The 19,631-nt window shown below is 47.9% G+C and overlaps 1 protein-coding gene and 1 non-coding gene across 7 annotated transcripts in view; one reads left to right on the plus strand and one right to left on the minus strand.

The window, feature by feature from the left end:
• Positions 1 to 19,631, minus strand: part of EPB41L1 (erythrocyte membrane protein band 4.1-like 1) — a 173,728-nt gene that overhangs the window by 75,824 nt on the left and 78,273 nt on the right. The gene's annotated exons all lie outside the window — the stretch shown is intronic.
• On the plus strand, positions 3,658 to 3,728 carry TRNAC-GCA. Its single transcript has one exon. It is a non-coding gene; the product is annotated as a tRNA-Cys (tRNA).

Consider the following 19,631-nt stretch of genomic DNA (forward strand, 5'->3'; position numbering starts at 1 on the left):
CATTATTATTCTTTATATTATTATTATTGACTTTTTTAAAAAAACTTTTTAAACAATATTTCTTTATTTGACTGCAACAGGTCTTACTTGCTGCATGTAGGATCTAGTTCCCTGACCAGGGATTGAACCTGGGCCCCTTGCATTGGGAGTGTGGAGTCTTAGCCACTGGACCATCAGGGAAGTCTCTAACATTTCTATTTGTTGTTGTTCAGTCGCTAAATCATGCCTGACTCTTGTGATCCCATAGACTGCAGCACACCAGACTTCCCTGTCCTTTACCATCTCCCAGCGTTTGCTCAAACTCATGTCCAGTCAGTTGATGATGCTATCCAACCATCTCATCCTCTGTCATCCCCTTCTCTTCCTGCCTTCAACCTTTCCCAGCATCAGGGTCTTTTCCAATGGGTCAGCTCTTCACATCAAGTGACCAAAGTATTGTAGCTTCAGTTGCAGCAACAGTCCTTCCAGTGAATATTCAGGGTTGATTTCCATTAGGATTGACTGATTTGATCTCCTTGCTGTCCAAGAGACTCCCGTTTCTATTAGAACTTTCCAGTTTGCAAAGTACTTTCAGAGGTCATCCTCACGTCCTGTGACACTGTCACCCTCTCATCCTATAAACAGGCAGTTTGAGGCCCAGAGCAGTGAGTGACTTGAACAAGTTCACACTTGCCAAGTAACACTGATTTTCTGGACCAGACACTTTCCACTTCACCCCACAATAACCTTTTCCAGAGAAATCTGATTAGGGTCAGGGCACTCTCTGAAGAACGAACAGCCCCCTATAGGCATCAGTTGAAATCACTACCCCAGTTACTTGCCTTCCTTCATTCCCAGGACAGGGAAACTGAAACACAGGACCAAGACCGAACCGAGAACCAAACCTCAGAGAAATGCAAGGAGCCCAGGTGGAGGAAAAGAAGCCTCACCTCACCCCCCTCCCTCAAAAAGGAGGGCTCTTCTGAATTCTGCTTCCAGCTCTGGCTCTGCCACTTCTTTCTATGTTACTTGGGTAGATGATTTGATCTTTCTGAGCCTCAGTTAATTCCCTATAAAGTGGTAGAAATTCTTCCTGCTTTACTCCCTGAGTTGCTGTGATGGAAGATCAGCAGATGTCAGCAGAAAAGAAGGTCTCCCCCTCTCTGGGCTGCTGGGGAGGTAGGAGAAAGTCTTTCTTCTTATTTTTGTCTCTCTCTCTCTCTCTTTTTTTTTTTAGGCCATGCTGTGTGGCTTGTAGGATCTTAGTTTCCCAGTCAGGGATTGAACATGGGCCCTTGGCAGTGAAAGCCTGGCATCCAAACTATTGCACCACCAGGGAATTCCCAGAAAGTCTTTCTTCTGAAATTTTAACTGGAGGGAACTTGATATCGCAGAAGTGCTAGGTATACAGGAAAGCCAGGAATAGAATGAAAGTGCACCTCTGGCTGGGAAAGCAAAAACATAAGGTGTTAGCTACAGCCCCGCCCAAGCCCACTGGTGGGGCAGGGACCAAACCAAATACTCAGGTAGAGTCCCTCCCACCCCACCTCTTTTATCTTTTGAATGAGGAATCCAAGGCTCAGAGAAAAGTGGCAACTTGCCAAGGTTACCCCATTGGAGGCAATGGTCTCCTGACTCCCAGTCACGAAGGGCCCCTGGATTCCTGAGTGGGCAGGGTGGGGTGGTGGGTGCTACTAGTGTAAGGACTGCATCTTTCATTTAGCAAACAGTGATGTACACGCTGAGCCTCAGGAAGGCAAGAGGAACTGGGTAGCCTCTGTCCTGGAATTCACTGTCAGTCCAGCGGCAGAGAATGGTACCTAAACCAGCACATCAGAGGATGTTGTAAGATGAATCAGCACCACTTTCTGAGTACTTGATCTGTGCCTGGCACCGGTCACACATTCATTTGTTTAATCCTTACAACAATTCTCTGGCATTGAGATTATTAACTATTTTCATAGCAGGAGTCTCTGAGGCTTGAGGTTAACAACTTCCCAAAGTTCACTCAGCTAATAAATGGCAGGGCCAGGATGTATCTGCCAGGTCTGTCCGAGGCCAGGGGCTGAGCTTCAACCCTTATGCTTTGCTCCCTACCTCTAGGGCTCTGCTGACCTATGAGCTAGCCACTACTCACATATGGCTTCTGAGCACTTGAAATGTGGCTCATGCACATTGAGATGTGCTGTAAGTGTAAAATCCACACTAGATTTTGAAGATTTAATTAAAGAAATGTTCTGTATCTCCTTAATAACTTTTGTATTGCAATGATACTTTGGATGTATTCAGTTAAATAAAATATATCATTAGAATGATTTTATCTGTCTCTTTTGGCTTTTTTTTTTTTTCATATGGCTATTAGAAAATTTAAAATCACATATGGGACATCCCTGGTGGTCAAATGGTTTAGAATCCACCTGCCAATGCAGGGGACACCAGCTCGATCCCTGGTCCAGGAAGATTCCAAGATTCTGCAACTACTGAGCCCATGCTCTAGAGCTGGAGCTCGACAGCTAGAGAAGCCACCTCAGCGAGAAGCTTGCATATGACAACTAGAGAGTAGTCTCCACTCACCTCAACTAGAGAAAGTCCACGCACAGCAATGAAGACCCAGCACAGCCAAGTATATAAATAAATACATTTAAAAATAAGAAATAAATAAAATCACATATGTGGCTAACATGTGTGGCTCACAGACTTCCTTTGGTCAGCACCAGTTTAGATTCTCTGAAGTCCTAACCCAGCCCGTGGACCGCAGAAAAGAGTTCCTGTGGGAGGGGATGCCTAAACGAAAGTGAGTAAAAGGCACAGCCCTAGGGAGGAAGGTATGTGCCAGGGCAGGAGGGCAGCAGGGCCTGGGTGCATGCTAAGACATGTCTGACTCTTTGCAACCCCATGGACTGTAGCCCGCCAGGCCCCTCTGTCCATGGGATTCTCCAGGCAAGAATACTGGAGTGGGCTGCCGTGCCCTCCTCCAGGGGATCTTCCTGACCCACGGATCGAACCCGAGTCTCTTATGTCTCCTGCATGGGCAGGCGGGTTCTTTACTGCTAGCGCCACATGAGAAGCCCCAAGGGCCTGGGTGGGCTGAGCTGAATGAAGCCCCAGGCACCTGACATTGGGGCCAGTTTATAGAGGAAATTACCAGAGCCAGACTTTCCAGAGCAGCGTGATCAATGGGCCTGGGAAGTTCTGCCTGACAAGGCTGTTCTTGCTGATCCCGGGCATGCTCTGGAAGGCACTGCAGGGCAGCTGTGTCCGGGGGTGGGGAGCAGTCCGGGTGGATGGGCAGCAATGCCCACCTGGCAGGGACCTCCTGGCTCCAGCTGCCCCTATTACAGCTCCTTCAGTCTCCCCCAAGAAACCTCTCAAAGAACTGCTGTCTCCAGAGACCTCACCATCCTCTCAAACCTTCCAGCCCAGACTGTGGGAACCACACATTGCTGCATTCGGTCATGCTCTGACATGCAATGATGAAGCTACACGGAGGGTCACACGGTGCAAAGCACTTTTCCATCCTTACTGTGACAGCGTTGAAGAGCCTGGGGGCAATGGTTACCTCTGGGGAGAGGTCAGGGGGAGGGACAGAGGAAGTTCATTAATAGCACAGGAGCTATGTGACCTTGGCAGGGCCCAAACCTCTCTGAGCCTCAGTTTCCATCTCTGTACAATGGGGTTTCCCCAATGGCTCAGTGGTAGAGAATCTGCCTGCAATGCAGGAGACCCAGGTTCAATCCCTGGGTGGGGAAAACCCCCTGAAGGAGGAAATGGCAACCCACTCTAGTATTCTTGCCTGGAGAATCCCATGGACAGAGGAGCCTGGCGGGCTACAGTCCACAGTGTCACAGAGTCAAATACGACTAAAGTGACTGAGCACACACAATGGGGATATTGTCAGCACCACCTCTTCAAGCTCCTATGACACGAGAGAACACCTGTGAGATACCCAGTCTCTTCAAAGCCTCCAGAGGTCACCTCCCCTCTAGGAAGTCCACCCCCCATTGCTTCTACCATCCAGCCTGTCCCTCCTCTAGCCTTCCGGACCACACATCTCTTGTCTCTTCTGAATTTGGGGTTCAGCTGTCACGAGGCTCTCTAACCGCTCTAATAAGACTGCTGCTGCTGCTAAGTCACTTGAGTCGTGTCCGACTCTGTGCGACCCCATGGACTGCAGCCCACCAGGCTCCTCCGTCCATGGGATTTTCCAGGCAAGAGTACTGGAGTGGGGTGCTATTGCCTTCTTTGTCAAAGGTGGAAACCTTGCCTGTCCCCTCATTTCCCTTACTCTTCCCCCTCCCTCTGTCTTTGCCTCCCCTCTCCTCCCCCCCGCCCCACTGACAGCCATGTTCCTGCACAGACCTGCACAGCCCAGAGGCTGCGATAGCCTAGTGGCTTGGCCACTTGGCCATTGTCTTTCGCCCAAAGCGATGCAAGTCAGGATGACTGTGCACACCCTGAGGAGCTGCAACCACCCTGCTCTCTCATGGGAAGAACCTTCAGTAGCCAGGTGTTCTCTGATAAAGCGACTGGAACCCTGATCCAACTCTGCAGACCTTTCACAGCCTGTTCTCACCTGCCTCTTCATCCTCAGGTCCCTGTGAAACTGACTTGTTCTGGGCCCCCAGGGCACAGCCACGGTGGGGCCCTGCCTCTCCGCTTTTGCATGTGTTCCTCCTCCGCCTGGGAGACCCTCTTCCCTTTCCCATGATCATGCTTTCAGCCATCCTCCAGGAAGTCCTTCCTGATCCCCTCCTCTTTACAACGCCAGCTCCCAGCTAGAAGGAACCTCAAGGTTCCTCCCCTTTCTCCTGGCTCTGCCTTCCAGTCCTGGGATGTGTGAATTGCCCCACTCAGTCCTCAAAATAGGTGCATGGGGTGTGTCTCTTGGGAGCCAGAGCCAGAGGCCAGGGAGCCAGGAGTTCACCCAGGATGCCAGGACCCTGCTGAGGCTGAGCTCTGCTGACCGACACTCCACCTCGGCTACATTTTTAATGGATCTCCACACTCCTGCTCCCCCTGGGAAGTCAGCCCTCCCCTAGGACGTCTGGGAGCTGTACTCCTGCGGCCTGAACATAAAAGATCTGGCCACGTTCCCACTAGATTCAGACATCCACCCAGCCTCCCGTCAGGCGCTTGAAGTGTCAGCTGAGGTTTGCCTCATCACAGCATCACAGACTCCTTGCAGTCAGAAGAGACCTTGGAGAGAATCACACTGAGGCTGGGAGCAGGGAGAGGCAGCAGAAGAACGTCTGTGTGTGCGTCTGTGGTCCCCTGTGCCAGAAGATGCTGCAGAGACACCATCAATCAGCAACATCATCACAGAGAGCCTTTGGGACCCACTACGTGCTGGCACTGTGCCTGGCAATATGCATCCATTTTCAGTTCTTCACTTCTTCCTTCTCTGTAAGGCAGAGGTGATATATTCCACCCTGATTTTATAGGGGAAGAAACCGAAGCTCAGAGCAGGTAAGCCAGTAGTGCAAGGTCACACTGCTAGTAGGTAGGGGGCCAGGATTCAGTGTGAGGTGTGCTTGACTCCACAGCCAGTTTGTCCACTATTAATCCTACACACACACGGTTTAACACAAATTCACTGCAGAGAGATCGGCTATATTTTATCTCCTGTGTGGGAGTGGGAGGTGGGGGTAGTTTCATAAATGTGGGTAAACTTATGATCTGTGTACTTTTCTGCATTTATAACCTCAATAAAGTTTTGGTTTTTTTTTATGTTTTTGTGCCAGAGATGAATTTATGCTAGAGATTTGGGGGATGAGCAATACTCTTAATATTAGAGTCTGAAACTAGAAAACGATTTTTTTCCTTTTTCAACCACCTTGCCATTTCAACAGGGACTGTCCTGAAGAACTCATAAACCCCCAAGTCAGACCCAACAAAAATTCACCTGCTGTCCATGGCTCAGACCACAAACATTTCCTTGTACTTACATTCCCAGACCAAGTGCCACCTAACCAAAAATCGATTTCCAAAAACTAGCACTGCTCTGCAGTGTTTGCAACATTCTCTTCATCCACCCATCCGCCCCAGACGGCTGGACCAGCTGCTGCATCACTGTTAATCCCCAACTTCATGAGACGGCCAGGCAGCCACGTCTAGATGTTCCCATCTCCTTGCACCAGGCCAGGCTGGGCAGAGAAGCCGTCTGTGTGTGTAAACACAGCCTTCTGCTTGGGCGGCTCTTGCTGGACTCTCCTGGCCAATTGGGGCCCTCTGTGGTTTTTATCTTTCTGCCCAAAATAACCATTGGCTTCAGTGATTCTCTGGGCACGAATCAGACTCTCCTGAGAGCATGTGGCAGCTTGAAGACAGGAAGGGCACTTTATCCATCTCTGCTTCCCCTAGGCACCAGGACAAAGGTCTGCAGGATTTACTGAATGCCTCTGTGTGCCTGGAAGAACCTGTGTTGGGGGCGAGGGCTCACTAGAAAAGTCTCAGGAAGCTGAAAATTTAGGAAAAGAGAGGAAACACCAATATCAGCCAACAGCAACAGAAGGCTAAAATACTAAAGGTTGTCATAAAGTGGGAAAGTGTCTTGGGAGCTCAGAGGAGAAAGAGATGAGAGGGGAATGGGTGTCAAAGAAAGTCTCAAGGCAGAGGTGGCATTTAGGTTGAGTCTTAAAGACAGGCCTCAAGGACAGTCTAAATGGAGGAGAGAGTCTGAAGCAGGCACAGGGTTGGGAAGTACCGGGTAGACTCAGGAAGCTGATCTTTTCTTTTTGGCTAAGCCACGCGGCTTGCAGGATCTTAGTTCTCTGCCCAGGGATTGAATCTGGGCCCTGGCAGTAAAAGTGCCAAGTCCTAACCACTGGACTGCCAGGAATACCCAGGAAACTGACTTGAATGACCGGGAACAAAAGATGCCAAGGGCTGAGGCTAGGGCTGGAAGGGCACACAGTGCCAGTGGAAGCCTCAAATGGCATGCACCAACCGGCTTCCTGCACTGTCTGGCAATGAGCCACACATGACTATTTACATATAAATTAATTAAAAAGGAAAAAAAATGTAAAAGTCACAGCCACATGTGATGGTGGTTACCATACTAGACAGTGTAGAACATCACCGAAGATAGTTCTACTGGGTGGTACCGGAACACACAGCAGAGAATCCAAAAGGCATTGGGCAGAGGTGAGACTGGTTGGAGCTGGGCTTTATGAAGATTAACTTGTCCCTGGAGTAGGTACCTGGAGGTAAGAGAGAGACCTGGACCCAGGGCAGGCATTGTAATAATCCAGGTGAGATCAATAACTAGTTTAGGGACTTCCTTGGTGGACCAGGGGTTAAGAATTTGCCTTTCAATGCAGGTGACGAGGGTTTGATCTCTGGTTGAGGAACTAAGATCCCACATGCCACAGAGCAACTAAGCCCGTGCATCACAACGACCAAAGTCCATGAGCTCTGGAGCCTGTACACCTCAACCAGAGAGTCGGTGTGCTGCAACGAGAGATCCCACATGCCGCAACTAAGATCTGACGTAGCCAAATAAAAATAAATAAATAAATCTTTTAAAAAATAATCACGTCTATTCCCTGTGTTCTTCCTATCAGTACGCAGGAAAGCAGAGAGCCATGGTTCTCAAAGTGTGGTCCCTAGAACAGCAGCATCACCTGGGAACTTCTTGATGTGCAAATCTTCAGATCCCACCCCAGATCTACTGAATCAGAAACTGGGGGTTCAGAGCAGCAGCCTGTGCTTTCATCAGCTCTCTCCTGATTCTGATGCACAATCCCCATATAAAGGCTAGGAGCCAACTCTGGTTCCAGACGCTATACCTCTAAGTTCTACAATCAGAAGACCTGGCTCCATGTCTTACATCTCTTGGCTCAGCTGTTTACTAGCTGTGCTTAATCCCTTTGTGCCTCAGTCTTATAAGGATTAAAGGAGTTAATACATTTACTTTTCTTAGAAGAGTGCCTGGCCTATAGTAAGTGCTCAATGAATGTTAATTATTTTTAATCCTCATGGGCCACCTCATCTAAACTATTATGGTACAGGGACTTCCCTGGTGGTCCAGTGGCTAAGACTCTGAGCATCCAACTCAGAGGGCCTGAGTTCAATCCCTCATTAGGGAACTAGATCCTACATGTCACAACTAAGTGTCCACATGCCACACTAGAAGATACCATGAGCTGCAACTAAGACCCAGTGCAGACAAATAAATACAAATGAATATTAAAAAGTAAATAAACTCCTATGAGAAACGCTGGGCTGGATGAAGCTCAAGCTGGAATCAAGATTGCTGGAAGGAATATCAATAACCTCAGATATGCAGATGACACCACACTTAGGGCAGAAAGAGAAGAACTAAAGAGCCTCTTGATGAAAGTGAAAGAGGAGAGTGAAAAAGTTGGCTTAAAACTCAACATTCAGAAAACTAAGATCATGGCATCTGGTCCCATTACTTCATGGCAAATAGATGGGGAAACAGTGGAAACAGTGACTGACTCTATTTTGGGGGGCTCCAAAATCACTGCAGATGGTGACAGCAGCCATGAAATTAAAAGAGGCTTGTTCCTTGGAAGAAGGACCTTTGCCAACAAAGGTCCGTCTAGTCAAAGCTATGGTTTTTCCAGCAGTCATGTATGGATGTGAGAATTGGATGATAAAGAAAGCTGAGCGCCAAAGAATTCATGCTTTTGAACTGTGGTGTTGGAGAAGACTCTTGAGAGTCCCTTGGACTGCAAGGAGATCCAACGAGCCCATCCAAAAGGAAATCAGTCCTGAATAGTCATTGGAAGGACTGATGCTGAAGCTGAAACTCTAATACTTTGGCCACCTGCTGCAAAGAACTGACTCATTAGAAAAGACCCTGATGCTGGGAAGGATTGAAGGCAGGAGAAGGGGACGACAGAGGATGAGATGGTTGGATGGCATCACCGACTCAATGGACATGAGTTTGAGTAAACTACAGGAATTGGTGACAGACAAGGAGGCCTGGAGTGTTGCAGTCCATGGGGTCACAAAGAGTCGGACACGACTGAGCAACTGAACTGAACTGACGGTACAAAGTTGAATTCCTCCCACAGACAGTGTACCACCATCTGTCTGTCTCTTACCTGCCTGTCCATCAAATAATATTCCTAGGCCTGCTCCCCACCTTCCACTTACTTCCCCAAGCCTAGAATGTCAGTTCTTCTCCCGGAAGGCAGGGGCATTTCCTATGTCAGGGGGCCATTTCCACCAGGGGAGAATGTCAAGGCACAAGAGATGGATTTAATGTCCTGCGCTAGGATGTCCCATAAGGAAACAAGTCAGGAGATGCCCCAGGAGACTTCCTCACAAGACCACCTGGGGATACGAACGTCCAGAGCAAAGTGCCCAGTTGTCCACTGCTATTGAAAGCCTCAATTCATTTGGATCCATGCCAGCCTAAAGGCCATTTGAAATGGTACCTGGAATTCTGTCTACTGCAGGTAGCTCAATCCTGACTCAGGGAACCAGCTGAGGGAGGATGGTGTCAAGAAACCTGGGTTCTGATCTCAGCTGTGAGAATTCGGGCAGTCATTTTCTTCTTTGGATCCTATTTCCTCACCTCTAATGTGAGGGGCTTGGACTAGTGTGGTTCTTAACCTCTTACGGGTCGTGGTTTCCTTAGAAAATGTGATAAAAACTGCAGAGCTTCTCCCAGAAAAATGTACACGGGTACACATCCAGACACACACAACCTTATTATGATTTTAGCATCAGGAAACCTCATGAAACCCATGCACAGCTCACCCCTTGCGTCTATGGACTCTTGGTTAAGAAACCTTGGCTAGATGGTCTCTAGTCATCAGGATAAGAAGTCAGCCGTATTTGTATCTAATCTAAAGGAACCTTATGTTAAAAAATTTCACCAAAAAGAAGAGATGTGAAATGGGCTTTCATAAGATTCAACTGTTGATGGGGTAAATGGTATGCATCCATCTGAGAGCCTACCCCCAACCTTGTCATATTGCCTTGGCAGTCTCCCCCCACTTCCTGTTCCCCACCCCAACTCAGCAGAGATCGAGCATGTAGTCCTGAAAGACACTCCTGTCCCCACCAGCTGTCTCTGGCACTTGCCGAAGAGTAGCCAGATTGTGTCTGGGCCACAACAAGGTAGAAGAGGAGGAGCTGGCCTGCCTCGTGTCCCCCCGCCCCAAATCCCCTGGCTCAGATGCCAACCACCAAAGAGGCTCCCAGATGCCACCCTCCACCCACCCAACACACACACACACAGAGCCACACTCATGCCCTCCCTCGCACAGCCACAGCCAAGGAAGGGACTGCACCTCCAGACACTCAGTGGTGCGGCCACCTGGAACAGGCAAGAGTTATTTTTAGAGGCCCAGTGACAGGATGGGTGAGACCAGTTCCACCCGTCAGAGCTCCCGCTGCCACCACCGGCTCCGATGAATCACCACCCACTATGCGAATGTCCACATCTGTCAGCATGGCCACAGAGGCTGCACTGGCCTTGGGAGCAACTGTCTTGGATTGGTGACCATGCTGATCACAGCAGCATGAGGCCAGGATCACACCAGGGACAAGATGCCCAGCTTGAGTCAGTGCAGACCGACTGCCTCTCCCAGCCCAGTCCAGCCCAGTCCAGCCCAGCCTTGGGCCACCAGGCCAACGGGGGCCGCTCTCTGCACAAGTCCCTTCAGAGTGGCTGTTGATACCTCTTTCTCTCCTCAGTCTATCTGTAAGCCACCCACTCCGCCCCTAAACCATGGCATTCTAGTTATTATGGTAATGACCCCCCTCTCCCCGCCCAGTTAAAAAGGCAGACTTGGATGGTATCAATGCAGCTATCAACTGGTTTCATCTTTCTGGAGGGCATTTTGTGGTTTAACTTCAGGAGTTTTTGCTATGTTTGTTTGTTTTTGGCCACACCATGTGCCTTATGGGATTTTAGTTCCCTGACCAGGTATAGAACCCTTGGCAATGAGAGCATGAAGTCCTAAGCATTGGACAGCCAGGGAATTCCTCTCTGGAGGGCATTTTGGAAAAGTGCATGATAAGTCTTAAAAGTGTGCACACCTTGGGGACTTCCCTGGTGGTCCGGTGGTTAAGAATCTGCCTTTCAGAGCAGGGGATGGGAGTTCCCACGTGCCACAGGGCAACTAAGCCTTCCCACTGCAACTCCTGAGCCCATGCGCACTGGAGCCCAAGCACCACAGCTAATAATTAATTCTTTTTTAAAGTGTGCACATCTTTGAACCCAGAAACTCCTCTTCTGTGAACTTATCTGTGGGATCAGTGGCGATACTCAAAGATGTAGTTATAAGAACACTCGTCTGTTATATACAGGAGTCTTATATACCAGAGTAAACTGGAAAATTGGAATTACTATAAATGTCCAAAAATAGTGGGTATTTTATATAGTGATAATACATATCCTGAAATACTAAACAGCTATTAAACTCTAATGTCATGAATCTATATGACTATATGTAATAATGTTGATAACATAATACAGATTTTTTCAAAGCATATGGAACATGTAACCCAATTTCTATAAAATATGTTTGCACACGCATAGAAAAAAGAAAACTGAAAGGAAATATTTAAAAAGTTATGTTCCCAGAGATTGTTTTATGATAGTGGAATTTCTTTTGTGCTTGTTTGGGTTGGGTTTTATTTCATTGTTTATCTTCTGGTGTGCATATGTGTGTGAACATATATTATTTATATGAGAGAAGCAACAAGAAAGGCCCATAACCCTCACCTCACTCACAGTTTCTGGGCTGAACCATCAAAGCCCTTCCTGGAATCTCAGCAGAACCTCCACCCCTTCAGCCACCACTCTTATCAAGTCTCCCTCTGGCTTTGAACTTTGCTGCCTTCCTCCGTAGACCCCTGGGATTTTGCCATCCAGCCCTTCCCCAGAGCCCCCTGACACATGCCTCCACAGTGGAAGTCCCCTCCTCCAAGGCCCCCTGTTCATGAATCTCACCCAGAGAGAGTATGTCTCATTTTACAGTAAGAGAAATAATAATTAACAAAGGTAAGAGTGGTAGTGAACCTTCACATTTATGTTTTGTGTTCCTTTTTATAGAGCACTTTATCATACATATTTCACTGAACCTGCCCAATGGTTTGTGAGGCAAGCAGTATCATACCCATTGCACAGATGAGGAAACTGAGGCCCAGCAAGTATAGCAGCACAACATCTGCCAAAGGTCTCATAGTGGTGCAGATTCAAGTACAGGTCTGAGTTTGACATAGAAGGAGTTAAATGGAAGAACTGAACAGCTTACCCTAAGCCTACTTCTAAGGAGCCAAATTCTACAGAGTCCCTCCTTCTAGCTGAGCTCATAGTTGCTACACCACCACCCCCTGCCCAGAACCCCACAAAAGCCCTTCTGAGGCCACGTGCCCTGTGTCTCCACACCAGTCCATCACTCTCTCCCAGCTCTGGCAACGGGTCCTTGCTGGCTCCTCAGGTCTCCTAGCAACAAGACATCCTGTGGCGCCTCTCTTGACACCTGGGCTTTCCAGCTCGGGCCTGTCTCACCGAGAGAAGGGGCAGTCAGTAGCTCCTCTCACAGGGGCTGTGGCATCCATGTGTGGTGGGGGAGTGGGGGAGGAGATGGCATCAGCCAGCATAACCCCCACTCTGGGTCTGCTCCCAGCTCCACATTTGGGGCACTGGCTCTGGCTGCACTGTTCTTTTCTTGAGCTCCTGACTGTCTGCTGACTGGGACAAAAAAAAAAAAAAAGCTGAATCCTAGGGTTCAAATTCTGGTCAATTCCAATTTACTTTTGCATTCTTGAAATATATGGAATCTTCCCATTAGAATAATATTAATATTAAAATTAGCAGTAATAAGTACTAGCCACAAAACAGCTGCTTTATTCAGGGCTCAAAGCCACTCCTGAGAAGCAGGAGCTAGCATCTTCATTTCACAGATGAGGAACCTGAGAAGTAATTTGCCTAAAGGCACTCAGCTAAGGAATGAACAAGATTTGAACAAGTGTGTCTGACACCAAAGTGTATGTTCTGACCACTGCACCACATCGCATCTCTTAGAAAATGCCTGGTCCTACCCTCTTACCACAGAGAGAGGGAAAATGAGACCCAGAGTGGGGAAAGGATTTGTAGTCATCTAGCATTTACCCACTCCAGTGTTCTTGCCTGGAGAATCCCAGGGACAGGGAAGCCTGGTGGGCTGCCGTCTATGGGGTCACACAGAGTCGGACACGACGGAAGCGACTTAGCAGCAGCAGCAGCAGCATTTACTGAGCAGCTCTATGTGTGAAGCCCTGAGTTAGGAATGTGAATAATAAACTGTTTCAGTTCCACATGATTGGATAGACGGGCTGTGACTATTTATTGAAAACTGTCAAAGCTGAGCAGTGGGTTCATGGAGGCTCATCATACTAGTCCCTCTAGTACTTTTCTGACTGAAACTTCGGCTGCATCAGGTCTTAGACGTGGCACAGGGGAGGCATGCCGATCTCCAGTTGTGGTGCGCAGACTTAGTTGCCGCAAGGCATGTGGGATCTTAGGTCCCCAACCAGGGATCCAACCTGATCCCCTGCATGGGAAGGCAGATTCTTAACCACTGAACAACCAGGGAAGTCCCTGAAATTTTCCATAATAAGAAAGTTTATAAACCCATGGCTGATTCATGTCAATGAATGGCAAAAACCTACAATATTGTAAAGTAATTAGACTTCGATCAAAATAAATAAATTTTTTTTAAAAAATCAAGTTTAAAAGGACTATAGAAAGATGACTGAAGAATATGTAAATTTTAAGTCTGGCTCAACTCATTGTTGTTGATCAGTCACTCAGTTGTGTCTGAAACGTTTGCGACTCCATGGACTATAGCTCACCAGGCTCCTCTGTCCATGGGATTTCCCAGGCAAGAACACTGGAGTAGGTTGCCAGTGCCTTCTTCAGCAGATTTTCCTGATCCAGGGATCAAACCCGTGTCTCCTGTATTGGCAGGTGGACTCTTTACTACTGAGCCACCTGGGAAGCACCTTTGGCTAGACTAGATAATCAGTAAATCACCCAAACTTGGGGATATTTTGCTCTGATTGTTTTGAAGTTCAGGCAAAGGCAAGTGTTCTGGAACCCACATCGTAGCCTCCTCTCTTTCTCCATCCTTCTGTAAAATTCCTGCCTCTGTGTTGTTGCTAGGATACCAGCGAGCCCTGAGAATCCCAGTCTGACTGACTGGGCCCTCTGCCTTCTCACACTGCCCCCTGTGGGAGACAGCACCCCTGCCCCCAGGGAGCCGACCCTCCTGGGCAGGCTCTCTGCGGATCCACAAGCCACACAACACAGGAGATGCCGTCAGCCACTGGGAGAGAGGCAGCTAGAAATCCAGAGGACTATGATTAGAAAGCAAATTACAGGCCTCTGGAGGTTTCCAAGCCACAAAAACTTCCTAGGAATCAGAGGTCCATTATTCAAGTCCCTCAAAGTTTCCAGAGAGGGTGAACACAGTCTCCAAAGAGGGTGAACACACACAAAGCAGGAGAATGAAGATGTGAGATGAACAAGAGAGAAGCTACACAGCCAGACACAGAAAAATGCGATCAGACAGGTAGAGAACGTGAGGCCACTGGGAGGCAGAACAGCACGCCGGTCAAGGACCGGCAGCAGGTCAGAGTTCCAAGCCCCGCTCCAGTGCTTCCCAGCTGGGAGCCTGAGCAAATAGCTTCACTTCTCTGAGCCTTCATTTTCTCGGCTGCAAATTGCAGATAATTCTAGCTACAATAGAAAGTGAATGTAGCCATTGAATGAGGCCAGACATGTCAAGTGCTTAACCCGGTTCCTGGCACATAGTAAGCACACAATAAACAGTGGCTTTTTTTTTTTTTTTTAAGATATTTTATTTTATTTAGCTGCTCTGCATGGCATGCAGGATTTAGTTCCCCAACCAGGGATCAAACCCATGCCCCCTGCAGTGGAAGCTCAGAGTTATAACCACTGGAACTCCAGGGAAGTCATAACAATGGCTTTAAAAAGAAGTGCTAACCGTATGATCCAGCAATTCCACTTCTGGGTATTTATTCAAAAGAACTGAAAGCCGGATCTTGAAGAGATGTTTGTACATCCATGTTCACAGTATCGTTCACAAAAGGCAAGAGGTGGGAGCAGCACAACTGTTCAACAACAGATGAATGGATAAACAAAACATGGTGTATACATACAGTGGAATATTCGACCTTAAAAAAGAAGGACGTTCTGACACAGGCTACAGGTGAATTGTAGCATGGATGAACCTCAAGGACATGATGCTAAGTAAAATGAGCCAATCACAAAGGACAAATACTGTTATGATTCTGCTTATATGGTGTTATCTAGAGTAATCAAATGACAGAGACAGAAAGCAGAATGGTGGTTACCAAGAGCAGAGAGGGGAAAAGAATGAAGCGTTATTGTGTAATAGGTATAGAGTTTCAGTTTTGCAGGATAAAAGTTCTGGAGAGAGATGTGACGATTGCAAAACAGCATGAATGCACCCAACACTGCTGAACTCCACTCTTAAAAATGGTTATCATGGTGAATTTTATGTTATGACTATTTCAACGCAACAACAACAAAAAATGTTTGACAAAAAGTGCCAGGCTAAAGACCAAGAAAGAAAGTACAAGACTAAGAGACCAAGCTAGAGAAAGAGAAAGAACTGAGAACACGAGAGCATTGTAACACAGTGATGGGGTGATTCAAAGGGGAGACACACACATCACACGCACACCCTTGCAAAGCCATTGAGCATAAATAGAGGGCTTCCCAGCAGGGATTTGCATTTCCAGGATGCTCAGGGCCCACTTTCTACCCCTAATTCTGTGCCCACCAAGGCACTGTTCTGATCATCACTGAAACACAAGCCTGTGGGAGAATCCTCTACACTACCCAGAATCCTCAGAGAAGCAGAGAAGGATCAAAGCCCAGAGGAAGTGAAGAAAGGCACAAGAGGTAGAGGTGGCAAATGCAGTAGAGCATCATGTGCAGAGGCCCTGAGCCATGTGCTACATGTGGAAAGCACCCCAGGGTGGCAGGAGCCTCTGGTATGGAGAGGGAAGGGGGAAGGAGAGGGGGGGCAGACAGTAAAGGGCCTTCAAGGACCACCTACCACACCCTGGACCTTGTCCTGCATCATCATCTCAGTAACCTTTCATCATAACAGGCAGGCATTAATGTTCCCATTTGATGGAGAAAGAAATGAAAATTCAGATACATAAACGACTTACCCAAGGAAACATACATGGTAAACAGAGAGCAGGGATTTAAAAACCAGCTGCCTCCTAACTTCACGCTTATTCCTTCAGCCCATGGGATACCACTACGTTAAGGTCAGACCATGGGTTCTGATGACCCAGCGATCCCACTCCTGGGCATATACCTAGAGAAAACTGTAATTCAAAAAGATATATGCATCCCAGTGTTCACTGCAGCGCTATTTACAATAGACAGGACATGGAAACAACCTATGTCCATCAACAGAGGAATGAATAAAGGAGATGCAGTACATACATACAATGGAGTATTACTCTGCCATATAAGCAACAAAATTGTGCCACCTGCAGAGATGAGGATAAACCTAGAGGCTGTCATAGACAGTGAAGTCAGAAAAAAGAAAAACAATGATCGTATTATTAATGCATATATGTGGCATCTAGAAAAATGGTATCGATGAAGTCATTTGCAAAGCAGAAATAGAAACACAGACATAAGAACAAACGTACGGATACCAAGGGGAGAAAGGGGTGGGTGGGATGGACTCGGAAATTGGGGTTGGCATATATAATACACTACTATGTATAAAATAGGTAACTAATGAGAACTGACTGTATAACATGGGGAACTCTACTCAATTCTCTATGGTGACCTAAATGGGAAGGAAATCCAAAAAAGAAGGGATGTATGTATACATATAGCTGATTCACTTTGCTGTACAGCAGAAGCTAACACAACATTGTAGCAACTGTACATCAATTTAAAAAAAAATGAACGTGGCTTCTGGAGTAAGAATCCCAAATGCCACTCTATCCCTCACTAGCTGTGTGATGGGGAGAAAATTACTTAATCTTCTGAGTGTGTTTCCTCAACTGTCAAGTAGGAACGACCATAGCACACACATCATATGGTTTTAAGAGAATCAAATGTAATACTGCAAGAAAAGTGCTTTGCACGTGGTCAGGCTAGGAAACCCAAAGCAACTTTTATTATTCATTAGGTTTAGGCCTCTAGTCACCCCTTGCAGAAACCACACACAGACTTCTAGCCACTGCCTGTCCCCGGTTGAGTCTAGTGCAGCCTTTGGAGCAAAACAGAGGCCAGACCCAGAGCCTAGAAAGAGCTAAGAGCTCAGGCTGGGCAGGAACCTTGCAGAAGCAGCAGGAACATCCTGGAAATGACCTACTCCACTCTGTTCTCAAGGCCATGGCCTGCCTAAGTGGCTCTGCAGACGCTCAGTGGGACGCAGTCTGAGCAGATTCCATTCTCATGGGGCTGGACATCATAGAAACACCAGGGCTGCCAAGTCACCTACACACTGGCCTCCACCATGGACTGACCCCTGCCCCACGGCACCTTCCAGGCCCAGGTGATCCACAATTGCAGAGCCTCAACACCAGGAAGGCCTTCAGAGACCATCTTAATCCCACCCCTTGTCATACAGATGGGAGGGAACACTGGGGCCTGGAGATAGGTGGGGACCAGCTTAAGGTCACAGAGTAAGCCAGTGACAAAGCTGGAACACAGCCCTGAGCCACCCATCTCCCTGGTCTACTGGAGTTTCCTATTGTGCCTTCTCTATTTCTTTGCTGTGTCAACTTCAAGTTTAAATATTCAAATTTGGCAACCCACTCCAGTACTCTCGCCTGGAAAATCCCATGGACGGAGGAGCCTGGTAGGCTGCAGTCCATGGGGTCGCTAGGAGTCGGACACGACTGAGCGACTTCACTTTCCCTTTTCACTTTCATGCATTGGAGAAGGAAATGGCAACCCACTCCAGTGTTCTTGCCTGGAGAATCCCAGGGACAGGAGAGCCTGGTGGGCTGCCGCCTCTGGGGTCGCACAGAGTCGGACACGACTGAAGAGACTTAGCAGCAGCAGTCACCTCTGTAAGTCTAACTCTGGGGTGTGGGCCTTATAGGAAAGGCAAAAACTCTGGGGACAGACAGACCTTGGTTCAAACCTCCGCTCCACCACTTCCCAGTTGAACAGCCCTCTATTCATTTATATATTAGAAGACTATGGAAGACGGCAGCTAAGAACAGAGTGTAGAGACTTCTCTGGTGGTCCAGTGGCTAAGATTCCACACTCCCAACACAGGGGGCAGGAGCTTGATCCCTGGTCAGGGAACTAGGTCCCACATGCCACCACTAAAGATCCTTCATGCTGAAACAAAGATCCAAGATTCTGCATGCCCCAACTAAGACCTGACACAGCCAAATAAATAAATTAATTAATTAAAAAGTAAATAAATAAAAGGGCTGAGTTTACAGTCCTAGCTCTGCCACTTTCTGGTGGGCAAGTCCCTTTACCAATCATTGCTTTGGTTTCACTGCTTCCGTTTCCTCTTCTATAAAGGCTGCCTCACACAGTCAGGTATAGAATGAGAAAAATATTAAGAAAAGAACCAGTATAATGCTTATTCAATAAATGATGTCTACTGTTAGTACTATGATCTTTAATGCTGCGATTGGAGCATGTTGCCAGCAGGTACCAAGAAGGTGTTTGTCACTCGGTCATGTTGGACTCTTTGTGACCCCATGGACTCTAGCCCACCAGGTTCCTCTGTCCGTGGAATTCTCCAGGCAAGAATACTGGAGTGGGTAGCCATTCCCTTCTCCAAGGGATCTTCCTGGCCCAGGGATTGAACCGGGGTCTCCTGCATTGGCAGGCAGATTCTTTACTGTCTGAGCCACCCTCCTTCTAAAAGCTCTTGCTCTCTCAGTTCCCCTCATGGAATCATGGACTGTTCAAGCTTTTTACAAAAAAAAACCAAGACCCAGAGGGGAGTGACTTGCTCAAGGTCATGGAGCAAGTGCATGAGACAGCTGAACCAGAACTCAGATCTCCTGACTCCTACAGACTTCATTCCATAAGCAAGAGACCTTACTCTCCAGGCAGCTGAATCTGTTCATGGATTTGGGAGAAAGGGCAAATGGTCTTTCAGACCCCAAATATCAAAGTATAGCTGGCTTCAGCCGGAATGGAACTTGGAGCGGCCAACCCTGGGCCCAGGGCAGGAACAGGGCGGGGCTCCGTGCTGGCAGACCAGGCCAGCTGGGCCAGCAGCCAAAGTGGCACTATAGGCACAGCTCAGAGCCCTCTCACCAGCTACATAATAAAGTAATTACGGGATTAGGGATAAAATTAGTCACTTGTGTGATTATTTTGCTTAGAACAAGAGCAGAAAGGGCCTTTGAAAAGAGTTGTTCCTTGGCCCCTCCCAAGAGTACTGCTGCAGAGACGCAGATGAGTGAACACACACACAAACACATATACACACGGCAGTGACGGCAGTGGATGGACAGGGCTGCGTGGCTTCCTGTGGCAATGCTTCCCAGTGGCCCGCACCTACCAGTGAGGGCCAGGGGCTACATTCTCTGACGCCTGCCTTGTGGGACACTGCTGTCACACTGCAGTAGGGTACACTGCCTTCCCTAAGGGCCTTCCACCATGGAGGATCTAGTGATAC

This window comes from Bison bison, unplaced genomic scaffold, assembly GCF_000754665.1.
Source record: "Bison bison bison isolate TAMUID 2011002044 unplaced genomic scaffold, Bison_UMD1.0 scf7180017864500, whole genome shotgun sequence".
NCBI classification, from domain to species: Eukaryota; Metazoa; Chordata; class Mammalia; order Artiodactyla; family Bovidae; genus Bison; species Bison bison.